The sequence below is a fragment of the Sinohyriopsis cumingii genome, chromosome 12 (genome assembly GCF_028554795.1).
Source record: "Sinohyriopsis cumingii isolate HCF-2022 chromosome 12, ASM2855479v2, whole genome shotgun sequence".
In the NCBI taxonomy this organism is placed as follows: domain Eukaryota; kingdom Metazoa; phylum Mollusca; class Bivalvia; order Unionida; family Unionidae; genus Sinohyriopsis; species Sinohyriopsis cumingii.
Genome location: NC_142972.1, coordinates 45,097,535 through 45,113,744, shown reverse-complemented (window position 1 = coordinate 45,113,744; position 16,210 = coordinate 45,097,535). Strand labels below are relative to the sequence as shown.

Below are 16,210 nucleotides of genomic sequence, written 5' to 3'. Positions count from 1 at the left end.
CACAAATCCGTGCGGGGTTCTTTGAGCGCGACTAAAGAAATTCTTAAACTTATTAATATCCATATCGCCGCTACACCAGGTTTGATGAATATTTCTCAGCGTGTGAACATCAACTCCATTAAACACCGCAAGAAGATTACAGTTATCCCTGATTACTTTTGGTATTTGTGTATAACGCTGAGTAACATAAATCACATCAGTGTTTTTATGACGACCTCGTGAAAATATTCTTGCAGGATTTTTTTGCTTGTCCAGCATCACATCATCATACACTACTAGGTTATTTATTTCCCCGTTAAGGTCTTCCACGGACGGAGCTTCTTCAATATCAGTTATAAATTCAACTACTTCGTCGCCGTCTTCACTCAGCGCTTTTGCACTCTCATTAAAATCTTTTATAACATCATAACAACGTTGATCATCCACAGACGGAGCTATCAAGTATAGTTTGTCCCATTTCATCCACTTCATTATCATGTTCAGTAGCAGTTGCGTTTTACCTGATCCTGACGGTCCTATGATGATCATTCTGATAGAGTTTGGTAGCACTGAATTATGCTTAACTGGCTCCTTTCTTCGCGTCGCAGAAAAATCTGTAATTTCCATTTGTATATAAGGAATAATAATTATGGATTTATATTGTGTGAAGTGTAAGGCACGAACCCCTACAAGCGACATAACAACCATTACAACAAAAAATAACAGACAAGCACTTTCTGGTACGTGTACGCGATGTGGCACAAAAAAATTTAGATTTCAAAAAAAAAGCGAGAATTTAGCGGAGGTGACATTGCAGCCAAACTTGGAAAGCTCCCCGGAACTCCCTGGGCAAAGTATCCCGGAGAAAAACATCTCCCAGGATACAATTACTGCGGTCCAGGGACCCGACTAGATATCAGACTTGATGAACAGTCTAAACCAAAACCGGGAGAGTATCCGATAAACGCTATCGACGCAGCGTGTCACATACATGATGTTGCTTATCGAAGTAAAGATCTACAAGACAGGCATATCGCGGATGTGAAATTAATTCATGCACTAAGCGCCATAAAAAATAAATCATTTAAGGAGTCACTCGCTAATTGGTTAATAAGATCAGCGATGAAATCTAAATTAGCATTAGGCGCTGGATAATTAATAACAATGGAAGCGATTTATTATTCCCCGGCCGGATACTGGAGAGGTAACTCAGCAATTAATAAACTCGCCAGCGCAGCAAAAGTAACACGCAAGGTTGCCAAAAATTGGCTATCAAAACAAGCAATATGGCAAATCTACCTACCACCACCTCGACAAATCAATTTTGCACATTTTGATGTTAGTACCCCCAATGAAGTTCATCAGGCTGACATACTATTCCTGCCTCATGATACTGTCCGTAGAAAAACATACAAATACGCGCTAACAGTAGTTGATGTTGCTAGTAGATACAAAGAAGCAGAACCGTTAACGACTAAAACAGCGTCCGAAGTCGCCTCTGCGTTTAAACGAATTTATCAACGAGGACCTCTAAACTGGCCACGATTATTACAAGTTGATCCTGGCAAGGAATTTCAGGGCGCGGTATCATCGTTGACAAAGCAGCATAACGTTATCATACGACGAGGGCATACTGAAATTCATCGGGATCAGGCAATTGTTGAGCGATTTAATAGAACACTCGCTGAGAGATTATTCGGATACCAGTACGCGAGGGAATTCATTTACGATACGAGATCTCGTGAATGGGTTGCAAGACTGCCAAACGTGATAGCCGCACTGAATAATGAAATTACCAGAACAACAAACATGAGACCTGTAAATGCAATCACAAAAAAATATATACCCCGCGTCAGTACACGCAGATATGTTTCAACGCAGCCAGTGACGCTAGCGTCCCCACTGCTGGGTAATGTCACCGTTAGGTATTTATACGAACCAGGCGAACTAGAAGGAGGAAAAAGAAGAGCAACCGATCCCACATGGAGTGTTACTACACATAAGATATCCAGCATAACAAGATCAACTGGGAGAAACGCAATCTACAGATTAGATTCAACTGCTCCTCAGCGTGGATTCACACGCGAGCAACTTCAGGTGATTCCCACGGATACACAATTACCACCTCGATCACTTAAATAACTGCAGCAACACCTCTGCGTCGATTACACTCAAGACAGGTCAGCATTACATTTTCACGCGTATGACCGCGATTACTATCTATTCTATCTACGGTAAATTGCCTTGGATTATTTTTCGAATACTGCCACAGCAATAAACAATTACAACTCGCACAGTGATTATTCTGCTGTTGTTGTAATTGTATAATAAATGTTTCGTCGAGATCAAACTCTCTGCCATTTTTTTTGTCGCTCTGTTTGTAACCGGCTAATTTCTTTCTTATTGTATCATCAGCGATTGATCTGTTGATGCTGTCGTTGATAACATCATCTAATACAATTCTTTGTAACTGAGCTATCCTTCTTACTCTTGACACGGCTAAATAAACTAAATTTGACCACTCGATGCGATCATCAACAATCCAAACTGTTGTATCTGAAATAGTTAGTCCCTGCGAACTGTGGATGGTCATAGCGTATCCTAGCGTCCACGGGGATTTGCTCATTTTCAGTGCCTGTTCAACAGCATCAACATCAACTGTGACAATATCATTTAATACTAAATTCTGTTTCTCCGGACCCGACGCAGTCAGGCGCCCTGGAATATCAACATCAATATTCTGCAATCGCGTATCAGCTGGTCTATAACACAACGGCACTGCCAGCATGGGAAATTTCTTCTGATGTAACTGAAATAACTGCTGCTGAAGCGTGTCCCTGACTATCTTTCTACTTGCAACAATTAAATCATCTGGTTTCCACGTTTCCCAAAAGTCGCTCAGCGAAGTCTCTGGAATTATTTCACGCATTATCTCACACTGGACTTTATTAGTTTGTAGCCTGATCAACGCCTTAAACTCTTTCAGCGTTTCATCGAGTGCTCTGTGATCGTTAGTTATTTCCTCATAATAATCTACAAAAGTTTTCAGCCACGTGTGTGGAGATTCACCTGTAAATGGCGGTGGTTGACCATGATCGCCGCACATCACCACTGCGGTATTTTTCTTTAGCAGCCAATCCAGAAACTGTTTTAATGTATCCAACGGCACAGTGTCTATCTCATCCCAGATTATTTTCTCGGGAATATATTTCGTCCCCATTCGTTCAGGTGTCCACGTGCCGCCGCTGTATTTGAAAAAACTGTGATACGTGCACGCGTTAACATCCCGTTGTCTCATCTCCCTGGCAAGTCTGTGTGTGGGAGTCAGCACGACCAAGTCAGAGTTTCTAAATAATTCAATCGCCCGAGTTGTTTTACCAGAACCACCAGGGCCGTTCAGATAAACTGTTTTGTGTCTTGTAACAGGATCGTGCACCGGCGGCAGCAACGAAGTTGCCCCCGACGAAACCGTCGAAGATATTTCTGCGCTGCGATACTCATCCTCGATTACAACGTCAGCTGATTCACAATATCCGTGTAACATTTCATTCTTTATTCTCCACGAGCCCCACGATGGATCATCCGATATAACATTATCCAACAGCGCTGAGTGTTTTTTATCAATATAAAATGAATCCGTTGCAACTCTCACTGCGACAACAGGGAATCTATTAATCATCGACAACAAATTTATGGATACATAAGCTAGCATCGAAGATCTCAAATGTGTGTACTGAGATGATTCTCCGTCGATATAACTAAAAACAGTCCCTAGTTTTTCCCCGTTTGACAGAAACACATCTTCGCGGTTACAGAGTATGTTGTTCGTGGCTGCATCAGCGACAACAAGATCCAATTCAGCCTTGTCCATGATTAATCGACTGTGATGTTGTTTATGATCATACGCTCCACCTTGAGTGAATTTCCCTATTATTCTTCGTCCTAGATCTTTTGCTGTGCTTGCATCATTTTTGATAATATCGTCGATAGAAGTTTCTGGATATTCTCGTGACCAATCTTCGATGACTTCTTGTGACGTAACCGGAGTTGGCAACCAAACTTCGGTTTGACGACAATAACATATAATCGCTTCGCTGACCGTCAGCGACAACAGTATTCGACTGTCAAGCATGTATCGCAATAACACTATCGGTGCCCATCGCTTCTCAACGAAATGTCTGCCAAACCAAACATAACACACAACATGTAAATCCTTAGCGAATTTAAACGACGACACACAAGCAAATCCGGTCAAGTCAAAATCAGGCAATGGTCCGTTTACAGCAACTCTTGTCATCGAGTTTGTAACGTGGCCAAACCGTTTAAAATATTCGCTGCATTCTCCACGCCCAAGGAAACTTCCTGGATAACACGCCGTCATGTCCACGGATATCATACCGCGGTGATCATATCGAGTATTCCACAAACCGCCGTGTCCGTATTCGACACAGCTCTGTTGGATATCCGCAAGAAAACTTTTTGGAGTTGGTCTCCATGAATTTCGTTCCCGGGCTACATGCGCGGCAACACCGGGGACAGTAAAACAGTGTGTCAGTAACGTATCAATGTCCGTCGCATGATATTTTTCTGCGAGTTTTTTCATTTCATGCTGTAACGCCGCCGTTCTGTATATTTCCCCGTCGGGTCTCACAAACTGATTATATTCTCCATCTTCGCTCGAGAATAACCACACCGACACTGGATCGGTTTTACTTATCCGATGAATACAATCAAACATATTTCCCGAGTAATACTTCACAACACGGTCTCGCGGAAATATCCTAACCTGGTCAGTCCAAGCGTGACTGTTATGATCGATAATATTTATTGAAGCTCCATTGCGATTATATTTTGACTCGTACAATACCGTACCGGTTAACGATGAAACCGTTATAGGAAATCTCAGCGAGCGTTCCAACGCGGCAACATCATTTATTGACGCTCCTGTATCCGCTACTCGTTTAGCCCATTCTGTTATTTTATTTTTTCTGATCTCGGTTAGACCATTTCCACGTGGTGCATTTTTAAAATGTTCCATTACTCGCTCAGCTACACAATTCATCCTTGACTCTGTCAACGGCGACACCCTCATCGGGGCGAGTTTATCGACACTTGGTTTCTTTATCGGATAAATTCCATAAACGACCGCGGTCACAGGATACGCTCTGGCATAATACGGTTTATCAATCCCAACAAGTACTCCCGGGTTTGAGTCTTTGCTCAACAAAATGGTTTTTCCGCGCGGATCAAGAACAGGGTCTAGTTTGTCTCTGATAATCCACTTTCGGGTTCCCTCGTCGTCGACTCCAACAATAAATTTTATCTGCACGAAATATCTTCTATCGTCGAGATACTCAATTATATTACGCGCGATTGTATCGTTGATGGTACCATCAATGATGAAACTCAAGGAGTTTTCACGGGAAACTCTTCCAGAAATGCTTTGCATTTCCGGGATAATTTTATACGAAGACCACGTGTGTGCGGCACCATCACGACGAAACTCTTCTTTGGCATCCTTGATAACACCAATTACCGTTACTAACTCTCTTCGTCGACGATCAGTGGTTAACCGGTCAAGATCGAATCGACCGCCTGCGGGTTTTATTCTGGATAGTCTTTCAAAACTCATTATTATAATTAAGACAAGTATTTAAATAGACAAATATATTATATATAATGAACGGAAACTCAAAGAGTTTCTCATGCAAGTGGATCAAACTAAATTCATCAGCGCCGTGTAACAGACGTTGCAGAGGCGAATACTGTGGACAACATGCTCAACAGGTCCGCGGGGGGAGTCTAGGACCGATACCGTGTATCAGATGCGGCATTGGAGTACGAGGAAAAACGCAACTGTGTTCGGCGTGTGGGGGAAAACGCTATCGAGAACTAAAACGGTATTATGATAAAAAATATCCAGCCTCGAACACTCTCTCGGAGCGTGATTACATAAATAAGTTTTCAGACAAATTATGAATTAGACAAATGATTTGCTTATAGTATAATGAATCAAGAATTCGTCCCCGAACAAGAATTTGTTCCCGAACAAGAATTTGTTCCACATCCAACTATTCCAAATTATGAAGCGTCACACGATGGTACAATCAGACACTGCCGGCGACGGAAACCAATCGGTGTGGTATCCAATACCGGTTATCTAAAATTCCATGCTGGAGGAAAAGATTATCTCTGTCATCGTTTCGTCTATGAATGTTTCCATGGATTGATCCCTAAGGGTCTTGTCGTTGACCACGTTGACGGGAATCCGACCAATAATGTCATAAACAATCTTCGGATGGTCACGCAACGCAAGAACTGCTTACTGGGTAACACAGGTCATTGTAAAACAATTGGAAAACGGGCTGTTAAGTCTCGAAATACAGAGACGGGCCAAGAAATGATATTTCAATCAATGGCCGCAGCTGGCAAATATTTCGGTATTTGTCAACCTTCGGTACAACGAGTCGCAAATGGGATCTACAAAACAGCATTTTCAAAAAAGCTCAAACAATATATTTCATTTTCCTACATACAGCTTATCCTCGACGATAACTCGTAAACACTCTCATGCAATTTAAAAATATAAAAAATATAATAATATGAATCACGAAAACATAAATGTCATAATTGTTGAACTCGAAAAATTGCAACAGCGTGGTTTTAATATTTTACTAAACGCTGAAACAATTATGTCAGATTTTGAATCGTTGAATGAGCGCGCCGGCAAGAACAATCTCGCCGCGTGTTATAGGTTCATTAAAAATATACAGAATTACGTTTACGGGTCACTTGCGTCGATAACTGACGATCAGGTATCTGAATTCGTTCCACTGTGCGGCGCAGTTGAGAAGATCAGGCTTGGATTGTCACAACAATATGAGACTCGAAAATTAATCAACACCAGGGTACGACGGCTACAAGGTCACATAAAGAATCTTGGAAACGCTAACACTTCGAGTTTCGAAAACTCTTCGAGTTCTGACACGGAAGCGCCTACGGGTACTAGTGTTTGTGACTCCGTCGACGAAGTATAAGTGCGTGGAAACGCTATGCGTGAGCGTGGAAACTCAAAGAGTTTCTCATGCTAGCATCGCCAGAAATGCTTTGCATTTCCAATTTCACGGTAAAAAAAAATAATACATTTTTTTTTGCCCGAGCGTGGAAACTCAAAGAGTTTTCGAAATGTTTTACATTTTCAGGATTAACTCGAGCGCGGGCGCATCAATACAACAATGAGAATAGTTCATAATCTGTTCTCGTTGACACCAAGCTGTGATCATATGATTTTGCTGTAACTGCGTCAATTGTGACGGAGTTAACAAGAAGTCTTCGTCGCCGTACACGTCAACGATTATTTTAACGGGGAAATACTGTTCCGAGAAACTCTTTGAGTTTCCAAATGCGGTTTTTATTGCCGTGTGAAGAATTTGCTTATCATGAATATGAACTCGTGCGTGGATGTATTCGTGTTCCATTATACACAACTGTTTTTTTTTAAATGCGTGAGCGATGCATTTCCAAAATGTGCTTTGCGCATTTTCAGGATTTCACCAGTAAGTGTACCGAGATTGTCTCGCCACGCAGGTCCAACAAATTTCCCCGTTGGTCGGTGAGTTTGAAATTTATCGTTGACAACCACGGATTATTACACCGTAGATAGACGGGATTGATTGGTTCTTGCACAATCAGAAAACCAGGGGGGTCTTTTGGTGTGAACGTATACAGAATAAACCCCTGCGTCGCCGTAGTAGTGTCAGCGCTAGCGCTGCCAGCGCTGTAGCTACCGTCGATGACGTCACATACAAGATTGACCGCGATAACATCTGTGATATTTACGATCCCGACGGAGATGTGTCTGCCATCGGATGCTGTACTGTTGTCGTGCTTGAGAATAACCGGCTGCGGTTTTGTTCGCGCGTACGTGGCAGAAATATCTTCGAAAGATTCCGCGATGAGATCCTGGACTGATTTTCGTAGCGTGCGCGCGTTATATCCAGGAAGTGTAAATTCTGAAATCTTCTCCACGGGAATACCAAATTGGGATGCAAAATTCGATCTTTTTTCGTTTCCGTAATCGCCCTTGAGATTCAGTAGATGTTGAATTATTTTTTGATTTATAATTTCCATCGCGGATGCGAGTTTGTTTAGTTTTTCTATGGCTGTGATAATTTTATCGCGAGAACTGCTTGCAGTTCCAGGACTTGTTAAATCAGAAATATAATCTTGAAAATATACTCGCAACAGTTCTAGCTGTTGTTTATGTGCTTGTTTGATCGGATTAAAAAAATGAGCTTCTATATCTTCTGGCTGGTATTGACGGTATTCCCCGCCCGTGAAAGCTGCCTCTATTATATCTACGGGAATTCTAGGTGATGTTGAAAACCAGGCTTCTCCGGATATTAATTTATCTGCAAATAATAAATAATCCCCGACGAGGTCGTGTGGGTCTTGCTTAACGGTCTCGAAATCTGATTTTTGGGGTGGTGGTGGGCCCGGTTCAGGTTCGGGTCGTTCTCGTGGCCATCCTAATACTGTTCGAAGAGAGCTGCTATAAATATCCACGGCGTATCCCGGTGTTGAGATTTCAATGACCGCAGACAGCGTTGGTTCGTGCGCGGTCACAGATATTTTGGCTTCCTTGCCGGTGATTCGTTTTATTTGGCGTTGTATCTCATTGTTGATTTCTTCGATCTGATAACTCCCAGTGGGGAGTGTAATTGTATCCCATTCAAGTTCACGTTGTTGTGGGTCCGCGCTGGGTCTCCCGAACACAAATGAATTATTCGGCTGCAAACCACCAAATGATTCCGACCTGATATTGGGCCAGCTGTGATACACACTAAGCTTTGCCAACGCGATTTCGTTCACACGAATTGGAGTTCGAAAATTAATACCGAATTGTGGTGTCGTCGAGGACACTGAGATCATTGTGGTCCTTACCGGTGTTGTGTTTGTGACTATTTGCTGAAGCAGTTCCGTTGACATTATTTATTTGTTTAGTTTTCAAATAGTCATTGTACGCATCTGACATTAGTTTGAATTCAGAATCTGATATCGACGCAGCATCGCTACTTTGCACGTCTAACGATGATGATATCAGCGATGATAATTTCTGATATGCGGTCGTGGCTGTATTTAATTTTGTCGTGTAATCGTGTAATTTTGTGTTAGCACACGAGGATATTTTTTTTTGCTATGATGCCGAAAACTCCTGCCGTGGTTGTGGTCGCACAAACAGAGATCGTGGCGGCGACTGCTGCAGTTACCGGAGTGACCGCTGATAGTATTACTCCCGCGGATGCAACAACGGCAGATACTGAATAAACCATAATGTCTAACACTGTTATGCGTCTGCGGTATTTTTTTACCTTTTGACTGGTTACTTCGATGACAGTTTTTAACTCAGATTGCCACTCACGGACTTGATTGTATCTATACGCGGATGCTTCCATTATTACTTTACCCGGTGACCAATTAAGGTGTTTCGGCGACAAATTCCAGACAATACCAGTAATTGACTGTGGCTAATCCTTCCGGATTTTCGGCTTCCAGCGTAAAAGTTTCTTCGGTTCTTTTGTTTATCACCACAGACGCAACTCGGGAAAACCTGCTAGTTAAATCATGTCTGGTAGATATCTTAAATTCTACAGCAGAGAGTACTGTCAGTCTGTATATTCCAGTAACATCTGCAGTATGTGTAATAGTCTTGTTTTGTTGTGACCATGTTTCCCTTCCTGATTTTATCGTACACACAAGGTTTTTTGGGGTTACTCCGGCAGGAATTTTAATTAAATTAAATTTTTCCATTATCTGCGGAATTCCATTTACTACGTTATCTAATGTTTCCTTAATTTCGGTGAGTTTCATACTGACGGCATTAGGTTTCCCGAAGAACTCATCTACGGTGTTAAGAACGTTTCTGCGAAGTCTTCCAAACTGGGTCACATGAACATCATACTCAGCTCGTAACGTGGATAATTTGGTATCTATGACGCTGTCGGCTGTGTCCACATACTGTTTGTTTGCTGCATCGTCGTTCGAGGCTGGATCTCTGAGTACGGTTATTTTGTTTCCATTCATGCTGAGTTCTCCTGTCATCGTGTCACCGTCTTTTTTCACGCACTTGTCAACACCTTTATCAATACTGTCTTTGATGCTTGCGATTGATATATTCGAGTCCTTGATCCGGCCGCCATCACTAAATGCAACGAAGTTATCCTTGGTAGCTCCAAGAACTCTGCGAATTATATCATTCCACTTAATGTTGCTCGTTCTTAGTTTTCCTTGCCTGTCTTGAAAAATAGCAACTTCATCTGGGTCAACTCCAGCTATATTCAAAAGATTTTCGACTTCATCTCGGGTCGCATATTTTGAGAGATCAGCATCTGTGCTTGGTTTACCTCTTCGTGTGAAAGGTCTTCCGTAAATATCCACCATTATTCTTATTGCTGTTTTTCAAATGCGAGCATGAAAATGCTAAGCATTTCTCGATGCGGTATATTCATGCACTACTCGATGCGGAGACGTTGCTGGATTTCTTGAGATCGCATCAAGAACATTTAAAACCTCGTTCCCACAAATGGGCGGATCAACTAATGTTTGTGTTGGTAGCGTCGACTGCCACACTGGAACATTATAAAATCTGCTGACATACCTGAGAAACTCAACTGGCGGTGCTAAACCGTACGAATCAAAATAGATAATTCCACGTGGATCGATCGCGTAAGCAACCCAGTGAGTTCCAGGACCGTCTTTGTTGTCGAGATTGATAATGCCAGTTTCTGGATTATTTGGTCGTTGCGGTAATTGATCTCGCATGAATACACCTCTGAAATGTTTTATACGCAATTTTTTAACAGCATCTAATAAATCAAAATTGCTCATTGGAGACTGCGTCTCACGAAGCGTTTTTAAACCCGTTTTGGGTACCATGATGCCGGAGTTCCTGGTAGTCTTAGCCCTGATCCGCGAGTGGATCTTCCCTTTTTTTTGTACCCGTGTCCGGTTGCTTTCTTTAGTGCCATTCCAGCTGCGGTTCCAACTGCACCTAACGCTGCAGCTTTTGCAACGGCTGGTGCTGCCGCGGCAATCAACGCCGGTATTGCTGCGAGAAGAGGAAATATTCCACCGGTTTTAGTCATGTCCTTGATAGCTGCAGCAGAGAAATTAAGTCGGACACCGGTTTTTGCTGTTAGTGCCTTATTAAAATGGTTAAGCTGAGTATTAGTCAACGACAGCTTGTTTGGACCACCAACAAGTTGATCTCGTTTTAGTGTTATTGATGTCCCGCATGTGCTTGCGTTCTTCGATTGCAATTTCTTCGTTTGACCGGAAGTCAAGGTGACATTAACGTGACCGTATGACATTATATTTCAGAAACTAATCTAATTGTTACATGTTTTTGGAAAACATCACATGTTTTCTACGGGAGCGTCAATAACTCTCATTCGTCCGCCAACACCTTCAAGCAGCATTGCTTTATCGGAGAGTATAACCGCGACAGCTCTAAAACCAGCAGGCGGGCCGGCGGGAAACTCACCTACATGAGCTTTGAAGTGTATATCAACGACAGATTGTTTGGTTAGATCCAAATGTTCCAGCGAAAAGTAATAAATCGGATACAACGTTGTGAAATCCAACTGTGATATCTGCAAGCCGGTATCAATATTTTGATCACGTCCCATAAATGTCATCAAACGATGATACGCACGCGCAACTTGATTATTTTCAAAATCTATCACTATATCTTCGGATGGTTCTTGATGTCCGTTTATTCGCAGCGAAACTTCAGAGACAGCAAGTTTGTCAAATATCATATGACTCTGTAGTTGGGAAGTCAACCTCGCATTTTGCTGGAGTGCAACAAAAATATGTCGCGGCGCTGATATTCCCTGTTGTGATGATATATGCCACGTAAACTGCCCGAGACCGGCACCTTGAATGGAATCTGTTGATGTTGTTAACCACGATATCAGTGATTTACCACCTGTGTCCATAAAAGAGAGTAACCGTTGCTCTTCAACGAGTGATGGAGACATCACTGGCATCCACAAAGCAAGCTTGAATAATATTACTTTACCGCCAGCAACACCGTCTTCTCGCCAGATGGCGTCAACGTCATCACTTTTTCGGTTAAGTACAACTGTATGATTGGCTCCAAAAATAACCCTTCTGACATGTCTGCAAAATCCAAAGATGTGAGACAGTGGAATTGCGCATGAAAATCTCCTACGGTCACCTGATAACATTAATTTACGCGTAGCAAAACCTAAATTGTACTCTGGACTAGGCCTTAATATTGGAAATGCAGCACCTGGTCTGGCCGCAAATCCAGCCGGTTGCGGGTCTACAGCAGTGCCTTGTGCTGTTTGTACTTGAATAGTAGATCTGTGTTCAGGATGATCAGAATTATCCTTAGCGAACATCATAGTCGGACCAGCCGATCTAGTGTAATCATCTGAGTATCTCGCTAATCCCAGGATTGTTGTAGCAACGTCAACATTATCCTGAATTATTTCAATTTCTCTTCCGTCAATGCTGTATGAAGCACTTTTGAACAGCGCCATGATACCGTTGTTAACAAAACCAACTCGAACATTAGCTCCGTATGCTGTATTAGCGACAACATCTGTTACAAGTTCACCCGTGACTTCAAGAAATGCTTCAGCGGGCAGGAAATATCTACTTGTATCCTGGACTCGTAATTCAATTCGTCCGCGTTGATTAGGTACTGTTGCCTCATAAGAATAATACTGATAATCGCGCACGGACTCATCTTTTAGTGTTGGTGCATCCATGTCAAACGCTGGATCAGATATAGGTTTAAACATTTTATATAAAATTATCGTCTTCTAAAACGAAATCCGCTTCCTGATATCAGGCTTGTATTTATTTGTTCGGGTGTTTGGGTTACAAGCTCTGCAAGTTTTTGATTGGCAGCCTGATTTATTACTCTACCGACATCCGCTGGCATAAGTTCAGTACTCGCCAGTTTCACCGGTGGTGGTTTTTTTGATCTGCGAATTAACCGTGACAGTCTGTCCTTGATTGACGCGAATGCCTTCCCGGCGAGATCACCAACAGATCCAAGGGCTTTATCCTTGACAACATCAATAGCTTTCATCGACAATTGTTTTGCAATCGGTAACACCTTAGGGGCTATTCTTGAAAACAAACCAGTAACTGTATCGCCGAGACCATCTCCGTAGGTTGCTCTGTAGACTGGTAATCGCGAGTTTACTACGCGGACTGGTAACACGCTAGCGTGTCTAGGTTGAGAATTGTGCACGATCATTTTATTTAATTATTGTTTCTCTAACTAAATTTGCTAGTCGCTGTAGTAACCATCCGCGAGTTCATCAATGAGTCCCCGGTATGTACTTATATCCATGATGCCACGCTGAAATAGTCGCTGACAGATACCTGCGGCCTCATTTATAATTTCTGGGGAGTTGTTTCCGGCGCGTTTTCCTCCGATGAGAACTTCTAGTCTGGACACATCGTTGACGACGCTATCAGGACAGATGTGGTTATTATATCCGCTGCCTGTTTTCTCTTTTTCTTGTTGTTCTAATTCAGCAATTTTTTTGTTTATTGCTTTAATTTCTTTTTTATTTTTATAATATGCAGCAATTGCGGCTTTGTGCTTAGCCTTATTTTCCGGATTGCTTTGGTCCAGTTCCTCTGTTTTTTGTTTATTTATTGAAAGATCGAACTGTTCCCTTATCAGTTTATCTTTTTTCATGATTAATTCTCCTATTTGTTCGGGAGACGACAGCCGAGTTTGCGGCGGCGACGAAACAGAAGTGGTAAAATCATCATCGTCATCGGGAGCGCTAGCGCCCATTTGTTCACGCGATAAAAATTCAGGCACTGGATCGGGCAGTGTCATTTGCGGGGTCTGTTTTAGAGCTTGTGTTTTCTTCGCCGGTATTTTTGCCTGCTTTTTCATTTCCCTTTCCTGTATTTTTGCCTGCTTTTTCATTTCCCTTTCCTGTATTTTTGCCTGCTTTTCCTTTTCCTTTGCCTCCTTTCGTTGGTCTCTTAGTTTCTTATTAACCCCAATTACGCCAGTTTTTATAAAATTATAGGTATCATCAATGCTAGATATTCGAGAAATGCCTCGGTTTACTTTATAAACATAATCCCGCCACTCTCCCTGAGTCATACCCGAGGCAGCTCCTGGTTTTAGAAATTCTTGCCGGTTAGGATAATTTAAGACAATCCAAGCAGAAAACTCCCTAAGCTCATCTAGGTTAGTAAGCGGAATATTTTTTATTTCAGTAATACCATCTTCGGTAAATTTATTAATAAATGTTTCCTTAGCAACTGTCACTACTCCGGCGGCACCTGGATCAGCTGCGGCACCTGCATCTGCCTGCTGCTGTTTAAGTTCTTCTATTGCTTGAAGTAGCCCTCGTTTTGATTTGGTAGGGTCAGCAGGATCAGGTTTTCCTACAATTGCAGTTTTAACCTCACCAGTAGCTGCTGTAATAGGCTTAAATAATTCCTCCGCAGATGTTGCAAACTCAACTCGCGCTTCTTGTCTTGCTTTTAATTTTTCTTTGACGGAATCACGAACCGGAAGAAATTTTTTAATCGCGGCTAGTCGTTGTCGTGCCAATCTAGTTGTGAGTGCTTCTCCGATATTTGCCATTATTTATTTATCAATGATTTAATTCCGTTAACATGAAAATGTTTCCTTGGAAATCTTCGTCTTCGTAGAGCAGCAGGGAGGCGCAAACTACACCTGATTTTTCGATGATACCTCACCGTGGAAATTATGTCGGATACGAGTCGGATTTATTGAAGTAACTCGCGTTATATCAGCGGAAATACAAAGCATTTTCAAGGATATTTTTTTTTGTCTCGTTTTCTGAATAAAAGTGTTATTTCATGGAAATAACGCTTCTATCGGGAAAAGTTTCAGTGGATGGGGTGTCTCGGAAAAGTAGCTTGTAGGATTCGCCCTCCCTGCTGCTCAACCACATAATTATCTACCAATTAAGAGTGTTAATTGGTACTGCGTGGGGCCTGACAAACAACCACATAATTATCTACCAATTAATGGCTTTGATACTGCATGAGACCTGATAGTCCTAAAATTTAAGACTTTACTCTGATATTTATCCTAGATATGGGTTGAAGAATTACTGCTTGAATAACCAACATTGTGTATCATGTTCCCTGGTCAGTAAACAGGGGAACCGACCTGTCTCTAACATAAATATCAGAGTTATGTCTTACACTGTAGGACTAGGAGATAGACTAGGCCTAATAACTGAACACCCATTAATATACAAAGATTCCATTTTTTCGTAATGCCAAAATTTATCAAGCAATTAATTAAATGAGAAGCAGATTAAAATAGGTTGGTGGAAGCTAAATTCAATTTTCAGCAAAAAACATACAGTTGGCAACTTTAATTAGAACACCCTACATTCATCCTCAAAACTATCTGGATCCAACCCTGTCACTGATTACATTAAATAAGGATCAATGCAGGGTAATGGAATCCATGTGGGTATTATCTTGCTAATACAAACAGCGTAGGGAATACTGTTCACGTTTTAACAGGGCAATGTAATGAAAATCTGTAGTAATTCAAGAAGCTTTATGGCCTTATCTGAGCCTCAAACCACCCTCCTCTTCCTGCACATAAATTTGTATTATTTAATGTCCATTGCACATGTTCTCACAACATTTTTCTACGAATACTGGCTGTTGTTTTCCACTATTCCACCCATTAAACTACAAGAACTACAAACTACCAAAGTTTATGATGGAATTAAATATAACGTACCTTATGTCATGGCCATGAAACACTGCTCCATGAATAAAAGAGACCGTAGTTAGATCACAAATCTACAAGACAAAAAAATTAAAGTAGGTTATGAAACCAAAATATGAGTGATATCTACAGCCATTTTAGCATGGCATCATGTCCTGCCCTCCCCCCCCCCCCCCACAAAAAGCTCAAGAATTTCAAATACATATACAATAACCCTAGCTTCATTATTAGTACAGTACTCACGATATGCCACAAGTACTCCAAAACACAATTAATATGTATGATGTTCTAAGAATCACAAGATCGGGTTTGATAGCATTCACTGGTAAGAGCACACTAAACTTTTATGTGTAAACAAAAAAAAAGAAAGAAAGAAAGTAAGGAAAATAAACAAGAGGTACAAATGGGTAAGACATTGCCCACCTGGGGCTTATATAA

General features: G+C 41.7%; 1 protein-coding gene across 1 annotated transcript in view; it reads right to left on the bottom strand.

Annotated features, from left to right (window-relative positions):
* Window positions 1-15,849, bottom strand: part of LOC149786364 (sacsin-like) — a 61,828-nt gene extending 45,979 nt beyond the window's left edge. The window contains exon 1 of the mRNA XM_089975926.1: window positions 15,785-15,849. The gene's annotated coding sequence lies outside the window, so the exon portion shown is untranslated. The remainder of the gene's footprint in view (window positions 1-15,784) is intronic.
* Between the last annotated feature and the right edge of the window lie 361 nt (window positions 15,850-16,210).